This window comes from Carcharodon carcharias, chromosome 3 (assembly GCF_017639515.1).
Source record: "Carcharodon carcharias isolate sCarCar2 chromosome 3, sCarCar2.pri, whole genome shotgun sequence".
Classification (NCBI taxonomy): Eukaryota; Metazoa; Chordata; class Chondrichthyes; order Lamniformes; family Lamnidae; genus Carcharodon; species Carcharodon carcharias.
This window is the reverse complement of record NC_054469.1, coordinates 178351696-178375916: the sequence shown is the minus strand read 5'-3', so window position 1 is coordinate 178375916 and position 24221 is coordinate 178351696.

The following is a 24221-nucleotide window of genomic DNA, read 5'->3' as shown; positions in this document are numbered from 1 at the left end:
GTTGACAGTTGAGCAGACAGGATGGAGTCTGGACAGGCAGTGGGTCAGATTTTAATGATTAAAACAGAGCATGAGTGGCAGCCTGCCAACAACTTTTAAAACAGATAAAGGTCCTATTCATGCAGCATGTTACTGGTCTCTTCTAAGAAATTGTCACTTTACCCCCAAATGATTTAATTGTGCATTTCTAAGTTGTAGTTCACACAGTTATCTGTTTGGCAGGATGACTAAGTTACTTTGCAATTCATATGCAGCACCCACATGTAATCAGTAGCATGTAGTGCTGAGCTGGTCTGACTTCACAGGTTAATATATACAGAATTATAATTGAATGTCTTGTGACAGAATGCTCAGCTGCAGCTGTGACCTGCTGTGCTGTTTACATTCAAACATTTTTCTGAGTCTCCCTATTTATTGATTGTTTTCCAGAATCTCAGAAGAACAATTCTAAAACAACAAAGAATTTGATTTGTTTTAAAGATAAAAAAGCAAATGCTGGAAATCTGAAATAAAAACAGAAAATTCTGACAATTTACAGCCCATCAGTCACCAGAAATTGATCTTCAGAACTGAAGAAAGGAAACAGGAAGACTTGCATTTATATAACTTCTTTCATAACTTCATGCCACAAAGTGCTTTACATTTAAGTATTTATACATTTAAACATTTGTTTGCAGTGCAGTTAATATTGTAATGTGGGAAACACAGCAGCCAATTTGCACACAGCAAACTCCCATAAACAGATAGAAATACTGTGGCTTCAAGGGCTAGTCATGAATTGGGAATTCTGTGGTGACTAATTAACTCACTTCCTGACTCCCCAAAGCATGTCCACCATCTACAAGCACACATCAGGAGTGTGCTGGAATACTCTCCAGTTGCCTGGGTAAGTGCAACTCCATCAACACTTAAGAAGCTCAACTGCACCCAGGACAAAGCAGCCCACTTTATCGGCACCACATCTACCACCATTCCCTCCACCACCAATGCACAGGGCCGGATTTGGCTTGATTTCTGTTGGGCGCTTTGAGCAGTAGGCGGTTCAGGCCTGTGTTGGGTGTGGTCAAGCGTCACTTAGAGTGCAGGAATACACCAATGCGCAAGCGGCAAAGCAGGTAACATGTCCAACGCCATGCAGCACCTAGCCAAATTGTCCAGGTAAGTTAATTTTAATTGAGTAAAATAAAAAAAATGATGCATGACAGTTTCTAAAAATATCTGGTTTTCAGACAACTCAGTTTTTTTGACAGCCAGTTTTGAGAGAGTGTACCTTTATAACCAGAGATGAGCTGTTCCCTCGATTACACTATCACATATGACATGGCTGTGGCACCAGGTGCAACATAACTCCTGCCTGTTGTGAAACCACTCTTAAAAAATGATGCAATTGCCTGCTATCTCTTAACATTAAAACATAACTGCAAGGGAAGCATAGCTCTATACCTGCTTGTTATCAAATAAGGTCATGAAAATGAAAATAAATTATGCAAACTATATTATGTATAATATAATGGGAAAGGAATTTTTGCACTAAAACACATTAGTAGACATTGCTGATGGAAATATTAGCATATAAATATTTAACCTGTTCATAGGACATTACTCAAGCTGATAATATGAGTATTAGGGTCAACATAAGGCTGCTTTTTGTTTCACTGAAGGCACACACAAGAGTGTTGAATACATAGTCAATGTACTCTTAGCAAGACCCTTCACTTGCCAGAAGTGAGTATGGAAAAATTACACATATAAAACCATAATTTTCTAACCATGGACAGAACATTTTAAAAATTAGCTTTTCCCTCCATTAGACGATCTTATTTTGCATCCGGTGTTACAGCCATGTGATATTCCTGCTTGCTATGAAACCACCCTTGAAAAATTCTTCAGCACATTATAAACCTATCATTGAATCTTTTAAATGTTATGAGAAAGTTGATGGAACAGTCCACTATCATCCAACATTAAAAGAGTTAATTGCCAATTTACATATGGAGTGGAATTTAATGAAAAGATCATGGCTCTCGACGGCGGGACCAGGGCCTGAATTTTACCTTTGGTGGGCGTATACGATCGGCGGGCCGGGGAGCAGTCGGGAAACGGGCCCCCAGACCGTGATTTCATGCTGGCTAGCCAACTAATGGCCAGCCAGCATGAAACACACGCTGAAAAGCTCAGTGCTGCCAGTGGAGGGGGGCGGTGGAGGAGAGGGCAGGCAATGATGTTTCTGCAGGAACTGTGGGAGAGGTCTGTGAGGGCAGACAGCTGCCTCAGGAAGCTGCAGGCCTGAAAATGATCAAATTAAGATTTAAAAAATGTCCATGCATCACAATGAAGAACCTAAAAATATAGCTGATAAAAACGCTGTCCACAGATATTTATTTTTATTTTATAACAGAAATTTCGTCCTGCCTTTGGATGACGTTTAATGAAAAATGTAAAGGCCGCCTGGCCGATTCACCCATCTGAAAACCATCAGGTTGGACGGGCCACGAAAAATTGGAGACAATTGCGCCGTTAACGGGTTTAATTGCCCTCTTAATTGTTGGCAGGCACACTTCTGACTTCTGCGTGCGCCCACCGAGTGAACTATCTTGCGAGCATGCGATGATGTTGAGACACTCACCCGACATCTTCACGCGCGATTTTACGCCTGATCGGGTCAGGTGCGCACCAGCCCATGGGATGTAACAGTCAGCCCCAGAAGTGGTCGCCACTTTCGCTCATGTTGGGAGCTGTCACACATGCAATTATAATGCAAATTGTAAGTGTGTGTGGTGGCCACGGTATCACATGCAGTTGCTGATAATTGTTGGCCAGAATTCTTTGTTGCAGTTCATTGTCGTATTACACATGTTGCAATGGTCAGCTTTGCCTCTTAGTTTAATTGGATCCACATAGACCCAGCAAAACAGAGAGAGAATCCTCAACAACAAAAACAAAAAATGCTGGAAAAACTCAGCAGGTCTGTCAGAATCTGTGGAGAGAGAAACAGAGTTGATGTTTTGAGTCTGTATGACTCTTCTTCAGCTTCTCCTTTCTTTTATGTTCAATTCCACTTGTAATAAAGGATATCATTCCATTAGCCTTCTTAATTACTTGCTGCACTTTTTGTGACTCATGCACTGGAACACCTAGATCCCTCTGTGCCTCGGAATTTAGCAGTCGTTCTCCCTTTAAGTAATATCCTGCTTTTTTAATTCTTCCTGCCAAAGTGAACAGCTTAACATTTTGTCACGTTATACTTCAGATTTTTGCCCACTCACTCAACCTATCCATGGGCAGAATTTTTCCCTTGTTGGGCGGGCCCAGTAGTGGCGGTCGGGAATACAACTGTTGCCCGCGATTGAGGCCGAAAGGTGATTTCATGCTGGTGGACCAATTAAGGCACAGGGTCACGGGGACTGCAGCGGTTCAAGAAGATGGTTCACCACCACATTCTCAAGGGCAATTGGCAACAAATGCTGGCCTAGCCAGTAACACCCACATCCTGTGAACAAATAAATTAGAAAAGGTCTGCCATTCCTTCCTCTCTTCCAAAGCATCTTCCCCCGGGATCCCCCACCATCCCCCCATCAGCATCATGTCAAGTTTCAAACAACGAACGGCCCTGCAGTTCAGCGATATCCTCCAGCAGGCTCTCCTCCAGGCCATCCAGGAATGAAAGGAGATGCTCTTCCTGAGGAATGGCAATAGAAGACCCACCCCCTTGACCAATGCAGACTTGGACAGAGATCACATCAGAGGCAAGCAGCTGTAGGGTTCAGCAGTGAACATGGGTCCAGTGCCACAAAAGGGTCAATGAATTTCTCCAACCCGCCGGGGCAAGTGGTAAAGTGGTGTTGCATCAAAGGGTCTCTCTTGAGGTTATCAAGACTTATTAACTTTGCAAGTGGAGAGAGAGGCCAGGCTAGAGAATGCATAGTCATCCTCAGTACTGCATGGCATTGTAGAGGACAGATCATGTGATAGTTGTGCAGTAAGTCAATTGGGTGCCAGTTAGAATATGGGGCCAATATGTAGCTGCAAGATGCATGGGGACAAGGGAATTTGGAAACTCAAGACATGGCACTAAGTTACCACTCTGTCATGCAGTGTAAGATGACTTTCAACACCAATCCATGAACTTGCCTTGTAACACTCCTCCGCGGGGTTGTGAGGATGACGTGCTAGTGTCATGAATCACATCCTCAGGTGATAGTCATTGTCATCCAGCATCCTACTTGTGCTGGCCTCAAATAGTTCTGGGAACTGAGTGGCGTAAAATGTAGGAGTTATGATAGCTCCCTGGGAAAAGAGTGCACACCTACATAATTTGTTCCCACGCGCTGGTTGAACATTAAGAGAGTGAAACATATTACAAAATGGCTATGTGAGTGCAGTCAATAACCTTGTGAGAACTGTTTGATGGCCCTGAAGCCCAATGCCCTTGCAGCCTGACGCTCAGCATCGATTGTAAACTGAATGAATTTGTTGGCTCTTTTAAACAGGGCATTGGTCACCTCCTATATGCCACACATGTTTGACCATATCACTCCTTGACCCTGGAATGAGCTGGTGGCATAGAAGTTCAGTGCCGCAGACACCTTGAGGGTGGTTCCCTCCAAATCTGTAGGGCTGCTGGTCAATTGAAGGAGTGCACACAAGTGACTGCCTCCCAAGAAAGCCTTAGCTGTCTCTGGCATTGTCTCACAGTCATTTGAAGGTAGCTGGTGTGCATTCTGAACATGTGCTAACATGTCAATGCTCTCAACAACAATCATGATCTTGACTGCCTTCCTCCTGACCTCCCTCCCCCTCTGCTCATGTGGGCTTTTGGCCAATTTTGTTGTTGGCCGTGGCGAATCTTCTCCTTTGCCACCTGAGGTTGCAAGAGGTTTGGGTTTATGAGATCCTTCGCAAATCCACTGTGTGAAAAGGGCAGGCAAAGATATGAGCAGCCTTTATCCTCAGCAGCTGAAGTTGACCAAGTGGAATGCATGATCCTCACATGGGCCACACCCAGCAGTTTAACTAGTTAAGCTATAAATTTAATGCAGTACTTATATCTTCCCACTACCCGTTTAAGCTGCTGCCTGTGTTTAGAGGGTGAAAAATCTAAAAACTTGAACACTAACCAGCTTCTGGAGGCTGAAAGAAGAAGATATAAAAAGTAATACCATTTCCCCCCCCGCCACACCCATTCCCACCTGTATCAAATTCCTAAGTTGGCACTCATATCGGGTCACATTCAGACCTCATCACTTTCTATGCTCCCACACTCTGATGCAACAGGATTTCCTGCCTGAAAGTGCTAAAAGACAGTTTGCAGTATCAATTGCATGGTTGAATAAGATTATTTCAGTCAAAAGCTGATATGTTAGTCAAAAATTGTGGACATTCAAAGATCTGGATTTTTGTCTCCTGATAGAAGCAAGAATGAGGTCAGGAAACCCAAAATTTTAATCTTTTTGCAACAGAAACAAATTTTCTTGTCCTTCCTGACCCCATAGTATTTTCTGTGGCCTTTTGAGGGTCAGGAAGGCCTTGGGTTGCGACCCCATGCTTCCATCTACAGACATTGGGGCCGCCATTATAAAAGGTGCATCAAATTTGTTTTTCCTAACACACGCTATTTTTGTCTGCTGTAGCACATTTTGTGAATCTTTAAAAAAAATGTTTCCTCAACAATGACCACTTTTGTCAGGTCAGAAAGAGTGCGGGGTTGGTGTGGAGCATTTTTGTTGCAGTGTTTTCTTCAAATCTTAAATCTCTCATGCTTGCCTGCCAGTCAAGGGTTTGTCTACCAGGGAGCCAGGAGTACATGGAAGAGTGACTACTGGCCACACCCAGCACAGCTGCAGATCTACCAGCAACAGATCCCCATTGCAACCTTAGAGCCTTCAACAGTCAGGTGCCCCTTTAGAATTCTTCCTTTTGTCATGGATGCAGGCCACATCCAATACAGACACAGGTGAAGCAGCAGCAGCACAGCAGCCTAAATTGCCTTGTTCACCATGTGCACAGACGCAAGGCATGGCAGGAGCCAAGACACTGAGTGCCCACAAGAAGGAGGCATCAGAGAGTGAGGCAGTACCCACCCAAAAGGATCTACGGGAACGGGGTCACTTACTTGAACATAAGTGAGAGACTATGCCAGAGATGGTGGCTGAGATTTGTGTTCATCTGCAAGAAGACCTGCAGTCAAGAGGACACCCGAGATGAACACTCCCAGTGGCACTGAAGATCAATGTGGCCCTGAATTTTTTTTGCTAGCGGCTCATTTCAAGGCTCCACAGCCAACCTGTGTAGCATATCACAGTCAGCAGCACACAGGTGCATCCACCAAGTCACCGATGCCCTTTTCGCCAGTGTGTGCCAATTTATCTCATCCAAGACAGATGCTACATCTCAGACACAGAGAGCACAGGTTTGCCTTGGTTGCTGGCTTTCCCCAGTGCAGGGCATGGTCAACTGTAAGCACGTGACAATAAGGGCTCCCAGCCTGAATCTGGATGGATACATTAACCTAAAAGGATACCACTCCTCAAAGGTGTAACTCCTCTGTGACCACCGCAAGAGGTTTCTGCATGTGTGCACCTGTTACCTTGGCAGTTGCCATGATTCATTCATCTTAAGGGAATCTGGAATGCCACAAGTGTTCCAACAAAGTCCCCAGGTGATTGATGGATACTCAGGATGAAGGGATATTCCCTGAGAGGTGGTAGCTCACCCCCCCCCCCCCCCCCCCCCCCCCCCCCCGCCCCCCCCCCCCCCCACCATATCAATCACAATGAGAGTCACCTTCACACAAGGACACCAAGTGAACAGACCATTGTGCTACTCGAGATGAGGTTTCAATGCCCAGATCACTCACAGGGACTCAACAGTATACAGTAAGATTTTCAGATTTATTGCAGCATGCTGCATGCTCTGTGACTTGGCACAGAGTTACTAGACCCAGAGGAGGTCGGTGAAGGGACCATCACCTTGGATGAGGAGCAGCAGGCAGAGGAGGGAGAATTTTCAGGAGGAGGAGGAGATTGAGGAGGAAGGCCCTCAGGAGGGACCCCAGAGATGAGGCAGGTGATGTTGCTGTCAATGAATGAAAAGTTCATCATGACCAGAGATCTGCTGATACAACAACATTTCTCATGATGGCAACCTTCCAAGGTGTGAAGGATAAACTGGAAGGCAAAGGAGGGAATTGGAGACACCAAGGGAAGGCATTGAAAACATCATGCATGTGGCCATGTAGGATTGATATGAAGGCCAACTGAATGTTCTGCTCATGTGGTGTCTGAGAAAATGAAGAAATGTAATCGCATTTAAAGTGCAACATTTTGTAAATATATTGTAAACATTATAAATTTTGAAAAATAAAAGTTTCTGATTCTCTATATGCATGTTTAGTGTCTTTAGTGTACACAATTACTCTTATCTAAATACCACTGTGACCCAATTATTGCTCTAACATGGTGTCCTCTACTCATGGACACTTCTACATAATGGTTGCCTTGTTGGTTGAGAAGATGGAGGGAGGCTGCTCACTTGGAGGAACGTAGAAACGTAGGACATAGGAGCAGGAGTAGGCCATTCAGCCCTTGGAAGCATCTCTGCTATTCGATAACATTGTGGCAGATCTGATTGTAGTCTCAACTTCTCTTTCCTGTCTGCCCCCATAACCGTTAATTCCATTGTCTATCAGGAATCTATTTAACTCAGCCTTGAATAAATTCAATGACCCAGCTTGCACTACTTTCTGGGGAAGAGAACACAGACTAATTTCTGAGAGAAATAAATTCTCATCTCCGTCTTAAATGAGAGACCTCTTACTTTTAAATTATGTCCCCTAGTTCTCCTCTCCATAAGAGAAAACAGTCTCTGGGTATCCACCTTTCAAGTCCTCTCAGGATCTTACATGTTTCGATAAGATCACCTCTCATTCTTCGAAACTCCAAAGGGTAAAGGCCGAACCTGTTCAACCTTTCTTCATAAGATAAGCTCTTTATCTCAGGAATGAGTCAACTGAACCTTCTCTGAACTGCTTCTAATGCAATTATACCTTTTTTCAAATAAGGAGACCAAAACTGTTCACACTACTCCAGATGCGTTTCCACCTATGCCCTGCACAGCTGCAGTAATATTTCCTTACTTTTATATTCCATCCCTTCACAATAACTGTCAACATTCCATTTACCTTCCTAATCACTTGCTGCGTCTGCATCCTAACTTTTTGTGATTCATGTACCAGAACAACAGGATCGCTCTATATCATGGAGTTCGGCAATCCATCTCCATTTAAACAGTATACTGCTTTTCTATTCTTCCTGCCAAAACAGACAAGTTCACATTTTCCCAGATTATACTCCATCTGCCAAATTTTTGCTGACTCATTTAATCTGTCTCTCCTGCCTATATCCCTTTGTAGACTCTTTATCTCCTCTTGACAACTTTCTTTTCTACTTATCTCGGTGTCATCCGCAAATTTAGCTACCATACATTCAATCTCTTTGTCCAAGTCATTGATATAGACTGTAAATAGTTGAGGCCCCACCACGATCCCTATGGCACTCCACTAGTTGCAGCTTGCCAACCCGAAAATGACCCACTTATCCCTACTCTCTGCTTCCCGTTAGCTACCCAATCCTCTATCCATGCTAATATGTTATCCCCTACAGTAACCTTTGATGTGGCACCTTATCAAATGCCTTTTAGAAATCTAAGTACACCACATCTACAGGTTCCCCTTTATCCACCTTGCTTGTAACTTCCTCAAAAAACTTTAATGAACTCATTAAACATGATTTCCCTTTCTGCCTGATCGCATTATGATTTGCTCAGTATCCTGCTATTAGTTCCTTAATAATGGATTCTAACAATTTCCCTATGACACTTGCTATTAATCTGATTTTTTTTTCTCAGTTGTCAATTCTGTATTTTAATTATTTATGGTTGCCAATTTTTACGAGAAAATTCGCACAGTTTTTATGCAAATTATTATTCTGAATGTGCGTCGGGACATAACCTTCAAATCTGCAGAATCAGACTTACTAATCTTGAGCATCTCCATCCACACAAATACACACTGGAAGGGGACTGCATACTTCCAGTTTTTTACATCTGTTGATGCTCACTCAAAGTGCACCAGCAATAAAGGCCACCGGATAAACTGGAAAAATAACCAGTTCAGACCAGTACTACTAATATCACCAGTATTCCTGGCAGTTCTTACTGGCCCTATCACCAGTATTACTGGCACTATCTACTGGAACACCAGTTCAGAACTGTTTTAATTTCCCCATTTAGAACTGGATCCAGCTAATATCAGTATTACTGGAACTTCCTTCTAGGAGGCTAGCTGGCCTGTAGTTTCCTGCTTTCTGTCTCCCTCCTTTCTTGAATAAAGGTGTTACATTTGTTATTTACCAATCTTGCAGAACCTAAGGACTTATGGAAGATTATAACCAATGCATCTACTATCTCTGCAGACACTTCTTTAAAAGATCTTAGGATGCAGGCCATCAGGCCCTGGGTGCTCATCAGCCTTTAGGTCTAATAGTTTTCCCAGCACCTTTTCCCTGTTGATGGTGATTGTTTTAAGTTCCTCCCTCCCTCTCACATCTTGATTTTCAAGTATCTTTAGAAAGTTTTCTATATCTAAATAAGAAAGTTAAGGATAGTATTAAATTGAAAGAAACTGTACAAGTCTGTGAAGATTAGTGGTAGGTCAGAAGATTGGACTGATTTTGAGGGAGAAATTAGAGTATGAGAGAATGCTAGCTAGAAATATAAAAACAGATAGTAAAAGTAAAGACAGTGAACACGGAAATAAAATATCTGTTCAACGCCTTTCCATTTCCTTGTTTCCCATTATGAATTCCCCAGATTCACTGTCTAAAAGGCCACAGAATCACAGAATTATTATGACACAGAAGGAGGCCATTCAGCCCATAGTGTCTGCACCAGCTCTCCAAATGAGCCATTCTCCTGCCTTTTCCCCGTAACTCTGTACATTGTTTCTGTTTAAGTAATCAGCTAATGCCCTCTTGAATGCCTCGATTGAACCTGCCTCCACTACACTTCTAGGCAGTGCATTCCTGGCCCGAAACACTTGCTGTATGAAAAAGGTTTTTCTCACATCACATTTGTTTCTTTTGCAAATCAGTTTAAATCTGTGCCCTTTCATTCTTGATCCTTTTACCAGAAGGAAATGTTTCTCCCTATCTACTCTATTCAGCCTCCTCAGGATTTTGAACAACTCTACCAAATCTCCTCTTAGCCTTCTCCTCTCCAAGGAGAACAGTCCCAACTTTTCCAATCTACCTTCGTAACTCAATTTTCTGGAACCATTCATGTAAACCTCTTCTGTACTGTCCAATGCGTTCACATGCTTCCTATAGTGTGATGCCTGGAACTGTACACAATACTCCAGCTGAGGTATAACTAATGTCTTATATAAGCTCATCATAACCTCCTTGCTCTTGTACTCTATGTCCCTATTTATAAAGCCCAGGATACTGAATGCTTTATTGACTGCTCTCTCCACCTGCCACCTTCAATGATTTATGCACTTATACACCCAGGTCCCTCTACTCCTGAAAACTCTTAAGAGTTGTACCCCTTACTTTATATTACCTCTCCATGTTCTTCCTACCAAAATGCATCACCTCACACTTCTCTGCATTGAATTTCATTTGCCACCTTTCTGCCCACCAACTTGTCTATGTCCTTTTGAAGTTCCATGCTGTCCTCCTCACAGTTTACAATGCTTCAAAGTTTATCATCCGCAAACTTTGAAATTTTCCCCTGCACACCAAGATGTAGATCATTAATATATATCAGGAAAAGCAAGGGTCCCAATACCGACCCCTGGGAAACTCCACTACAAACCATCCTCCAGCCCAAAAAATATCCATTGACCACCACCCTCTGTTTCCTATTACTCAGCCGATTTTGTATGCATGTTGCTTTTATTCCATGAGTTATAACTTTTCTCATAAGTCTGTTGTGTGGCACTGTATTGAATGTTTCTTGAAAGTCCATGTACACCACATCAGCAGTATTACCCTCATTGACTTTTACTGTTACGTCTTCAAAATCTCCAGCAAATTAGTTAAACACGATTTCTCCTTTAGAAATCCATGCTGGCTCTTCCTAATCAATCCACATTTTTCCATATGACTTCTAATTCTATCCTGAATAATTGTTTCTAGAGCTTTCCCACCACTGAAGTTAAACTGACTGGCATGTAATTGCGGGGCTTATCCTTACAAACCTTTTTTGAACAAGGGTGTAATGTTTGCAATTCTCCAGTCCTCTGGAACCTCCCCTGAGTCTCGGAAAGACTGAAAGATTATGGCCAGTGCTCCTGCAATTTCCACTCTTGAGTCCTTCAAGATCCTTGGATGCATTTCATCCTGCCCCAGTGCCTTGTCAACTTTAACTACCGACAGTTTATCCAACACTTTCTCCTTCTCAATTTTGAACACCTTTAGTGACAGAGTCTCCTCATATGTCATCGTGGCCTTGGGAAAGTATTCATTTAACATTTCAACCATGCCCCCTGCCTTCATGTGTAAATTGCCTTTTTGGTCCCCAATCAGCCCAACTCCTCCTTTTACCACCCTTTCACTGTTTGTGTGACCAATGCTCACTGTAGGTATTCTTTTCCTTTTTGAATACTTATTATCTTTTTTTATATTTCTAGCTCTCATACTCTAATTTCTCCCTTTTTGTTTTTTTTTGGTCAATCTTTGCTCATTCTTAAAATCTATCCAATTTCTGACTTACCATTAATCTTCACAGAACTGTACAGTTTCTTTTAATTTGATACTATCCTTAACTTCCTTAGTTAGCCACAGGTGATGCATCTTTCTCGTAGAATATTTCTTTTTGACTGGGATATAACTTTGCTGAGAGTTATTAAATAGCTCCTTAAAAGTCTGCTACTGCATATCTACTGTCCTACCTTTTAACGTTGTTTCTCAGTTTCATCTTAGTGAACTCTGCCTTCATACCCTTTATTTAGATTTAAAACACTAGTCTTAGATGCACGCTTTTCACCTTCGAACTGAATGTGAAATTCTATGCTGTTATGATCGATGTCGCCTAGCGGTCCCTTTACTATAAGGATATTGATTATCCTTGTCTCATTGCACATTACCAGGTGTAGAATAGCCTGTTCCTCACTGGAACTAGAATGTACTGCTCTAAGAAATTGTCCCAGATACAGTCTATGAACACATTTTCCAGGCTACCTTTGCCAATCTGATTTGCCAAATTTACATGTAGATTAAAATCACCCATGTTTCTGTGGCTACATAGCCATGATTGGACCCATTGAGGCCTTCCCTGCAACTGCATTTCCTGTATCTATGCAGGGGCAGCCACCCCTCATTTGGACTTGCCAGCAGAGGCCAAGGAATCAGAGGAGGGTGAGATTCCCTCAAAATGCATGGATCGTTTACTCTCCTGTTCGGATTGCACAGCCCTTGGGGTGGTATCCTGATGGCTGGATGGTGGTGCTGGGGTGCAGCTGCCATCCACTCTAGTCACTGAACTGCCACCTATGGGATTGTCCTGTTAAGGGTCTTTAAGCTTCACCTCCACAACTGCTATGGAGTTAATGCCACTGCGTAGGAGATCTCACACCTCTTGCATACACTGCATATGCTGCTGCATGGGGATCACCACAAGGTTGGTCATTCTCTCATGGCTGCTCACCATATGCTACCCAACCCAAGACATGGCCAAGGTCATGACAACCATGGATTCCTCCATTCATAATGCATAAGCTCTCAATGGTCACTGCAAGCCCAAATACTCCATCCCAAGGGACACTCCTGAGTCTCTTTCTCACTGCCCTACAAAACATCCTAATGATTGCCCTCCCACCTCCCGCCCCAGTAGAAACTGTACAGAGACACCTCTGCTTCTGAATGCCTCCTCCTGCAAAGTGATGTGCTTTTCACTCAGTACCCCCCATTTTATATCCATGCAAAAACCCATTGGAGTTTGTGTCTCTGAGCTAGTGTCAGCTGCCTTGGAAGGTTCTGATGATGCACCCTTGACCTCCTCTTTGTGTCCAAAGCCCGACTCTCCTCCAGGAGGGAGGGACTACAACTCTGGGGCCTTTGAGAGAAATGCAAGGCATCTTGAAATGACACCAGGCACAGCTTCCCCATTCTTCCTGATGTTCTTCCAAAGCCATGCCAAAACTGGGTCTGCCACCAATCAATGTCTCTCAGGCTGAACACATTCATAAACTGAAGTCACCTATTATTCACCTATCATCATTAGAGGCTGAAATGTCAGCCCCAAAGCCTATCCCTCTCCCTCCCTGTCATCTTTCGCCATTGACTGTGCAGTTCCATCAATCCCAAGGCCATGTGCACCCAGAGAGGGGCTCATCATCACTCACATATTCCATTGGCATCATCCATGCTATCGCCATTGCCCTCTCCTCCATAGACCTGAATCCTTTTAGATTTAGGGTCCTGGCTAATTCTCTGACATTATGGGGCCTCTTCTCCTGAAAGGAAAAATGGGAAAGATTATGCGTAGGCCATGGTACTTGGTAAGGCATGGTACTTGGAGTTTCCTCCAAGAGCTCTCCAATTTTCCCTAATGTCCTCCCCCATTAACGTGTACAATATTTGCTGAGCCTTGGCCATGGACACATGCTGCTTCAACATTTCCGTGCATCATGCACCTGCATCCACCTGAGGCCAGCTATGTGTAATATGGGCACCTCACTCACCTTACTGTAGTGCAAAAGATCACTGCAGTCTTACAGTGCACTGTATCCAGTTCTGTTGGTGATACCCTGAGACACTGACCATTTCAGCTATCTTCAGCAAAGCTGCCTTAGTGGTACTGGGAGGCAGCCTGGGCCCTGGAGGGAGCAGAACATTCCTTTGGACCTCCCTGCTGAAGCAAGATCTCAAAATCGTGCTTTGAGAACCTGGATGCTGCTCCCTCCCAGCACTTCAGCCTACTCTGACCATTGGCCATCCTGGTATAAGGGAGCAGAAGGCACATGAATCAGCATATGTGATTGTCATGGCTTTCCTTATCATGATCTTCATTGGATGTGTTGCTAGTGAAGGGAACGTGCTGCTCTGTGTGTGGCATGTGTGGCATTGCCTTGGTGGCTGAGGCATTGCGTTACAAGTGGCAGGCTGGTAAGAAATTGCAGTAAGAGCCCAAGGGGCTTCACGAGCATTCGTGGCCTGCTCTGCTGTGCTTTTGGTGGTAAGACTGGTATCCTTGATGTGCTGCTTCCTTCAAAGTAGAATGCATTGAGATGTGTGTTATGGTTGTGAGAGGGTCTGAGTTGGAGTAAGAAGTGCAGCAGGTGACTTATTCTGCTGTGGCAACTTGCAGAGCTGTATGAGTTGCTGCATGATGTTTCTTTAAACGTGAGTGACTTTCAGGTGTGAGCAGCAAAAAACTGGTGCTGCAGGGTACTCAAAGGATAGGGCAAAGTGATGACATTGGCTAAAAACAATGTACACAGTAATAGCTGTTGGTTTCACTCAGTTAATGCAGTCGATGGGCCAGATCACGTTCACATTTCCGAAGTTGCACAAGAGTCCAACTTGCATTTTATGAGTCTGAAAGGTAAATCCAGGGCAAAGCCTCTGAACGTAACATTTTTCCAGAGCATAATGAGCCTCTGGAATGCATTGCTGCTTGGTGTGGTGGGTGCTGATTGTCTGCATACCTATCACGAGGGAGCTAGGCCACAACAGAAAAATTATATCATGGACATGGATTCCTGGACTGTTTTCCATCCTGAGAAGAAACTTTTCCTTTATTGAGTTTTTGGCTGCAGGGTTGAGCGGCAGGTGAGTTGATGATGGGCTAGAATACATCTGCCCATAATGCTCTAGCCAGCATTAGTGTGGGGCAGGTTTAGTGAAATGGCTGGTCTTTTCCTGCAAATGTAATGTTTGCATATCTGACTTACACCCCAAATTCTAGTACCCTGTACTAGAACAACATGAAATTTTCATCAAAAAGTATGTTTGTGTAAATGTAACTCTTTAGCATGTTGATACTGAGAGCGCAAAGGAAAATTTGACATTCTTTACACTTAGTATGCCCTTTACCTTTTTTAATGGAGTCAAGGTATCATCTAGTATCCTTACAGTTTACTCAATTCACTAGCTAAATAAAACATAATTTAAAACGAAGGGCATTGAATTCTCCCATAGCCTGCAGCCCCACAAAGTAGAATATCTCCAGATCATTTGTCACTTTTTGATAAACTTGATTCAGTTGAGTTGGAGCAGTAGTTGACGGTTCAACCATTGACCTCAGCATCCATAGGCTAGAAAGAAGAAAGAAAGCCAAAGCTTGGGTTCTTCCTCCCATCTCGGAGAATTCCACAGGATGTGAAAACATTTGTTTTCATTTCCCCTTTAATTCTAGCCATGATTATGTTTGATCTCTTGTAGGCATCTCATCAGCCAAAGGAAACAATCTATAAATCTATAACTATTTACCCTGGGCATGAGCATGAGCAGCCGGCCTGCAATTTTCCAATCTGTACTCACAAGGTGAAAAGTATTTTGTGCTTGTGAGGACTCTGAAAATCTACCTTTAGGTCAGGCAGCTCTTTCACTGAATTTACACTGCTAGCTCAGGTGTTGAAATTTGGGCACTGCTTTTGCTCAAAGAGTTTGGAAATCTATGTTCAAAACCTCTCTGCCCTGTGTCTAGATGATCCTTTTGTTAATTTTAACTCAAGAGGAATGGAGAATGAATTTAGAGATCATGATGTGGTACAAGAGAAAAAGAACATTACATTCCAAAGACAAATTTGAAAGAAAAGATCCTCAAGCTGTTGTTACATGGTTGGCCAGGTCGCCCAATACATTGCCAGACAACATGGCTGTGCCTTGGGTTACGATATTAGGAGGTCAGCAGGCAGGAATACACATGGGTCGAACCCACTGTTTTTTTTTGTCTGCCCCACCCCACTCATCATACACATGCATACATATCATGATAACTAGTATTTAGTGCATTAACACAAACCTAGTCACAGCCAGTCTGCATATGAACCGCATGCTATGTTTAAGTTTGTAGCTGGTTTATAGTGTGACCACTGCAGAGGGGTACATCTCAGTCTTCCACATCCTGGCTAGTAATGTGAAAATAGCTTAACAATATCTTCCATCTAATTGCACTTCTAACATGATTTAACATTTCAAGACAATGCAATGATAGGAATCAGATGTCAAGGCAGGGAATATATGATTGGGAGAGTCGGTCAATGAGTTGGCTGGAGAGATAGACCTTGATGAGATTTACAAAGAAGGAGATAGAGAGAAGGATAATCTAGAGAGTAGGACCCAAGTGGAGTGAGAACATTCTGTTCTCAAATAGCTGTGGAATCTAAAATTATTTTGTTCTTATAATGTAACCTTTTATTTCTAAAATTGTTCTCCACTCCATTTGAGTTAAAATGAAAAATCACTTAGACATGGAACAGCGAAATAGATTTCCAACTATCCCAAAGAGAAAAAAATCTGCTTGCCATTCATTTGGATGTTGGTGACCACCAATCAAACAGCACCAATTGGCTGGTACTCGAGGAAAAATAACAATGTAATTCATCGTTCATCATCCTAAAACAGGAGAGAGAAATGAGACATTCATTCAGAACTCACCTACACAAATTAATAATAAACATCTTCACTACCTAAATTCAGCCACTGTCATTCACTGCTAATATTTTTCCCAGGGGTAGTGAAGAGGAGAAAATGAATAAAGTGAAGAGACAGGGCAGAAATTCAATCAGATAGAAACTAGGAGCAGGACTAGGCCATTCGTCCCATCGAGCCTGCTCTGCCATTCATTATGATCATGGCTGATATCCAACTCAATAGCCTGCTCCTGCTTTCTCCCCATACCCTTTGATCCCTTTTGCCCCAAAAGCTTTATCTGACTCATTCTTGAAAACATAAAATATTTTGGTCTCAACTACTTTCTGTGGTAACGAATTCCACAGGCTCACCACTCTCTGGGTGAAGAAGTTTCTCCTCATCCCAGTCCTAAATGGTTTACCCCATATCCTCAAACTGTGACCCCTGGTTCTGGACTCCCCCACCTTCGGGAACATCCTTCCTGCATTTACCCTGTCTAGTCCTGTTAGAATTTTATAGGTTTCAATGAGATCCCCCTTCATTCTTCTGAACTCCAGTGAATATAATCCTAATCGACTCAATCTCTCCTCATATGTCAGTCCCACAATCCCAGGAATCAGTCTGGTAAACCTTCGCTGCACTCCCTCTTTAGCAAGTACATCCTTCCTCAGATAAGGAGACCAAAACAGCACACAATATTCCAGCTGTGGTCTCACCAAGGCCCTGAACAATTAGAACCATAAAACCATAGAAAGGTTACAGCACAGAAGGAGGCCATTCAGCCCATCTTGTTCATGCCAGCCCGAGGACACTCAAGTGCCCTTTCTAATCCCACCTTCCTGCATCTGGCCCATAGTCCTGCAGCTTACAGCACTTTGGGTACAGATCCAGGTACTTTTTAAAAGAGTTTAAAGTTTCTGCCTCTACCACCAACTTGGGCAGCAAATTCCAGACAGCCTCTGCGCAAAAAGTTCTTCCTCATGTCCCTCTACACCTTCTGCCACTTATTTTGAATTGCGGCGAGACATCCCTGTTCCTGTACTCGAATCCTCTGGCTATGAAGGCCAATATACCATCTGCCTTCTTTACCACCTGCTGCACCTGCATGCTTACCTTCAGCGACAGGTGTACAAGGACACCAAGGTCTCACTGCACATTCCCTTCTCTCAATTTATAGCCATTCAGATAATAATCTGCCTTCCTGTTTTTGCTACCAAAGTGGATAACCTCACATTTATCCACATTATACTGCATCTGCCATGCATTTGCCCACTCACTCAGCTTGTCCAAATCATACTAAAGCATCTCTGCATCCTCCTCACAGTTCACCAACCACCCCCCCTCCCCCCACCCACCCAGCTTTGTATCATCTGCAAATTTGGAGATATTAAATGTAATTCCCTCATCTAAATCATGAATGTATATTGTGAATAATTAGGGCCCCAGCACCGTTCCCTGCGATACCTCACTAGTTACTGCCTGCCATTCGGAAAAAGACCTATTTATTCCTACTCTTTGTTTCCTGTCTGCCAACCAGTTTTCTATCCATTTCAATATGCTACCCCCAATCCCAAGTGCTTTAATTTTACACGCCAATCTCTTATGTGGCACTTTGTCAAAAACCTTCTGAAAGTCCAAATAAACCACATCCACTAGCTCCCCGTCATCAACTCTACTTGTTACATCCTCAAAAAATTCCAGTAGATTTGTCAAGCATGATTTCCCTTTCATAAATCCATGCTGACTCTGTCCGATTCTGCAACTGCTTTCCACGTGCTCAGCTATTAAATCTTTTATAATGGACTCCAGAATTTTCCCCACTACCGACGTCAGGCTGATTGGTCTATAATTCCCTGTTTTATCTCTGCCTCCCTTTTTAAATAGTGGAGTTACATTAGCTACCCTCCAATCTGTAGGAACTGTTCCAGAGTCTATAGAATCTCGGAAGATGACCACCAATGCATCCACTATTTCTAGGGCTACTTCCTTAAATACTCCGGGATGTAGATTATCAGGCCCCGGGGATTTATCAACCTTCAATGCCGTCAATTTCCCCAACACCATTTCCCTACTAATGCTGATTTCTTTCAGTTCCTCCCTCTCACTAAACCGTGTGTTCCCAGCATTCCTGGTATGTTATTAGAGTCCTCCTTTGTGAAGACAGAACCAAAGTATGTATTTAGTTGGTCAGCCATTTCTTTGTTCCCCATTATAAATACCCCTGTTTCTGACTGTAAGAGACCTACACTTGCCTTCACCAATCTTTTTCTCTTCACATACCAATAGAAACGTTTACAGTCAGTTTTCATGTTCCTGCAAGCTTACTGTCGTACTCTATTTTCCCCTTCTTAATCAATCCCTTGAATGTTTGAGGTTACATCATGTTTTGCCAGAGGTGGCAGGAATATGGATATTTTGCGCACTAATGTCATACCTGAGCCCTGCTTATCTAACCAGGAAGAGCATTTAACGCTACCTATATAAACTGATTTTTTCAAATAAAATAAAATTGAACAAATTTAAATAAAGTAAGGAGTATTTCTGTTAGCTTTTCTGTCTGATGAGCCATTGCTTGAGACACAAAAATAACTGCATGTTTATCCTGCAGCCACAGGAGGGCCTGTAACATAAGCAACAAATATCTTCTGTTGGCCAACAGATGTGCACTGTTGTGAGACAGTAAATCTCAGCTATATGCTGTATTTAATGAGGGTCCCACACCCTCACAGCCCAACTCTTTCACCTTAACTAAAAAACTAGGAGCAGAATTTTCTTGTCGGCATGCGAGGGAGGGCCCCGCACACCGACACGTAAAATGATGCATGGTTACGTCAGGTATGCTTCCTGGCCTCATCGCGCGCCATCATGATATTTCGGTGGGCGGGCATGCAATGATCTCCGATGCGCGCCTGCCAATAATTAACAGGCCACTTAAGGTCCTTAAGCTAGTAATTGACACCGAATTTTCAGGGCCTGTGCGATCTTCAGGTCATTGCATGGGCAAAACGGGCAGGCGGGTAGGCCACAGTGTTATAAACCTCATCCACGGGTGGGATAAGAGGGGTGAGTAGGGTCACGAGCATTATTTGTCAGGCATTTAATGCTTAAACTCGCTGCTACTTGCCTGCGTGAGCAGGAATACTTCAAAACTCTTCACAGCAGCTTGGACAGGCTTCAAGTCAGGACTCTGGAGTAAACACTATTCTTGGGGCTTGCTGATTTCAGGAAGCCTTCCCTTAGCCTGGGAATCGGAGTTATGCTCTCCATTGGAGGGACCTCCCCTGAGGAGGAAGGGAGGGCCAGAAGGGGGAGGAGGCCTGGATTTCCACATTCAGCCTCCAGAGGACGACATGCGCAGGCACAAGGGGCACAGGGCCAACAAGAAGTCCAAGATGGAACGGGCCACAGAAGATGCCACTATCCTGCTGCCAGGGTTTACAGGCAGCAAGGCAGCTCAATATGTCTGAGGTGCAGTGCCGAAGAAGGTCCCATCTCTCAAGGGAGACATTTGTCAGATGATAGACCCTGAGATCTGTGCCAACTGTGCTGATTGGCACCCCATGCCAGTGGCGTTGAAGGTCACAGATGACCTTAACATCTATGCCTCCGGCTATTTCCAGGGGTTGGTAGGTGATCTTTGCAGAGTCTCCCAGTCAGCTGTCCACACTTGTGTCAAGCAGGTGACAGACACTCTGTCAGGTGTGCATTGACTTTCATCCACTACCACTGGGATGAGGCCAGTCAGATAGAGCGAGCCAGAGGCTTCACTGCGATTGATGGGTTCCCCTGCATCCAGGGTGCAAACAACTGCATGGTCATGCAGATAGTGTGTGATCACAGGATGCAGATTCTGCAAGTCTGTGTAAGGTACCCAGGCAGCTCCCATGATGCTTACATCCTCAGACATTCCCAGGTGCCAAGGCTCTTCAGTGCTCCAGCCCAGCTGGACGGATGATGCTGGGTGACAAAGACTATCCCCTCAAAAGGTGGCTCATGATGCCTCTCTGCCATCCAAGAACAGAGGCTGAGCAGTGGTACAAGAGGAGCCACGTCTCCACAAGGTCTGTGATGGAGAGAACCATTGGTCTTCTCAAGATGTGCTTCCGATGCCTGGACCGCTCAGGGGGCGCACTCCAATCCCTCCAGATCGTGTGTCACTGATAGTGATTGCAAGCCGCGCTCTCTACAATCTGGTGCTGGAAAGGGGGGACACAGTGGAGGAAGAAGATGTAGACATGGATGCTCCAGCTGCAGACGATGAGTCCAGCAGTGAGTCCGAGGACGAGCACACACAGGAGAACGCTGAGGGGGTAGACACTGATCTGGGCATATTCCAGGGAGGCAGGAACTCCCGGGAGGCTTTAATCCAACAAGCCTTCAGCTAGCCCACCACAGATTGACCTCCAACACACACTAGGGCTGCAGGTTCCATACTCGATACATGACAGCAACATCTGCCTGGTTAGGAACATTAACTATGGGCCTTGTCAATAAAGCTCAATGACAAACAAGTCACTCATAACATCATGGTTTCCCGTCCACCTGCAGAAGTAAGGAATCACCCTGAGCCATGTTGATATATAAACATTTAATGAATTAACAAAATAAAGCAAAAAAGAAACTGAATGCAAAGGTGTTCAGCATCATACCAACTTGTCATCAACTCATAGTGGGGCAAAATGAAACCACTATTGAGAGGCCATGGTGTGCCTTAGGTGCCTTAAGTTTGACATGTTTTACAGTTCCAGCACTGTGCCCAGGTGCAGGTCCTTGAGGTAGCCCCCAAAACAGTACTCTAGGTTCAGTCTAGCTCATGCTGCAGGTGCAGAATCCATCACAGCACAACCCTCTCAGGGTGAACTAGGCATGGGCAATAACTGCTGGCCCACCCAGTGAGGGACACATACCATGAATGATTCAATGCTGTAACTGCACTCAAGAGTTTTCGGGGTTGGGGGGAAAGCCTACCTGCTGTGTTAAATTATCTATGCTAACATGGTACTCACCTTCCCGAGAGCAAGAGGTCGTTGAAACACTTGTGGCACTGGACCCAGGTGCATCACACCATGTCATGGGAGCTAACTCTGTCTGCCACCTCCTCCCAGGCACATTGGGTCAGGTGGGGGGCCAGCTCTTCCCATCCCTAGGGACTAGGACCTCTCGCCATGCTGCCATCTCCTCAGGAGGGCAGCTAGGCACTCGTCAGAAAAGCGAGGAGCACAATGTGCTGCTGACCTACCCTCCTGCCTGGCCTGCTTACCAGCAGCGCTCTGGGGAACCCTTCTGTTTGCCATGATTCACAGCCTTAGCAAGGCTTCAGGAGGGCTATTTAAACAGGCTGCCGGGTCACCATTGAACCCTGCGGTCTTGGCAGCCCCGCCACTGCTTACCCACTCCCGCTATCCTCAGGAGATGCGATTCATGCTGGGCGGGCCCTAATTGACCTGCCCATGTAAATTGGTGGTGCGGAGCCAATCGCAGGTGGTGATCAGCTCTGCGCCCACCCACACCCCCTCCCGAAAGGCCCACCCGATGGGGAGAAAAATTTTCCACTAGGTGTCAGAAATTTCATATTTGCAGGAATAAATGGTTACATTGTTATATAACCCATTTTGCTTTTGATTTATCCATTCAATCTGAATCAGTTGTCTTAGCCTGTCAGAGCCTGTGATAATGCTCCATTCATACTTTTCAAAACCTTAAATTCATAAAATCGTACAGCGCAGAAAGAGGATATTCAGCCCATTGTGCCTGTGCTAGCTCTTTGAAAGAGCTTTTCCAACTAGTTCCATACTCCTGGGGCAGGATTTTACGTCCTGCGGATAGGCGTGTGCCTGACCCGATTGGGAGTAAAACCGTGCGCGATGATGTTGGGCGAGTATCCCAACGTCATCACGCACTCACGCAGTATTTTGCTCGGCCGGCACATGCGGATGCCAAAGTGGCACCCGCCATTAATTAAGCAGCCACTTAATGCCCTTCAGAGTCCAAACTGAATGCGATTTTTACTTGTCCATGCGATTTCCAGCTCGTTGTACGGGAAAAACAGGCAGGCAGCCAGGCAACATTTTCACAAACCTCAACCAAGGGAGTGATAAAAGGATAAAAGGATAAAAGCATGAGTAGTGAGGAGTTTTGGAGATAGTTTGCTGCTGGTGATCTATTGGTACTTGGCAGCTTCATCTCTGTTCGGGGCTTCATAAAATCACCCATGACCTGTCCCACTTGTGCTCATCGTGCCTTTAACTTACGTTTGTGAGTGCTATGTCTAGGTGGTCCCCCCTCGCTGTTACCAGCATTGGAGACAACCTGCTGATCCTGCTGTTTTGCTGGCCTTGATGACCTTGGCAGTCGTCCTCTGGCCAGTGGAGCCTATGCTGGCCCTGTCTGGGAGGGAACAGCATCTCCCCAGTCGCTGCAGCCTCATCAGATGCCACAGTCACTGGCAGAGGGGCAGAGGAACTGCTGCTGTCATCCAGAGCGCCATGAGAGGAGCTCACAGAGATGACATGCAGCTCGTGCAACAACGTAAGGTGGCTCTGGACTTCCCTGCTCACCATTGATGGACAGGTACCTAGCTGGGATACTCAGTATCTCTTCCATCTCCCACACTGACACAGACCACCAGAGCTCATTGCCTGTGTGAGGGCTTGCAGGTCCGAGAGCAATCCCAGGAACCCCTCATTCTGTTCCTGGAGCTGCATCTCCATGAGAGTTGCCACTCTCTCAATGGAGGAGGCAGTGCGCTCAACCATGATGGTCAACGCAGTGCAGATGCTCACATGGACTCCTCACAACAGAGACCATGGCATGCATACCCTCATGGATCTCTGCCAGATCCTCCCACACATCCCACTGGACATCCAGCATCTGCCGCCTAATGGACAGCTCCAGAGGCTCATCATCAGCCATCGGCTGAGCATCGTTCTGGTCGCCAGCAGTCCTCCAACTGCCGGCACCCCGGACACTCTCTGCCTCTGCCTGTACCTCAAGCAATTGTGAAGTGCCCTCACCAATGTGCACCAAGGTATTAGCTGCCACTCTAATGCCCACCAAGGTGCTGGTGTCTGCGCTGGTGCCTGCTTCAGAGATGCAAATGACACCCACTGGTCTTCCAGTGCCAGGGGTGGCCCTTTGGGGTCCGGAGAACGAACGACTGCTGGTAAACCTAAAAGGCAGAACCAGATCATGTCATTAGATAAAGTCACCACACTGTCACTGTGCATGCCAGGCTCCCTGGTGAGACAACGGAGATCTGCATCATGGGGCCATCATCTTTCAATGATCAATGGGGACTCCAGGTTCAAGGCTCACATCAATGAAGAGACCAGACTAGAATGATTGCACAAGCTGAAAGTCTCACCTCTGTGCACTGCACTCTTGCCTTCATCTGGCATCTCCCCCCTCTCCACGCCCTGCTGCACATGGGGCATGCTGGCTCTTGGGCTCCAGATTGTCTTGCTCGTATCTCAAGAGGATTTGGAGGCTAGCCATCTTTATTGTTTTCTATATTGTTGTGGGCCATCTTCTCCAGAAACAATGGAGGGGCATTGATTAGTCCACTCTGTACCTGCAGCGCCATTG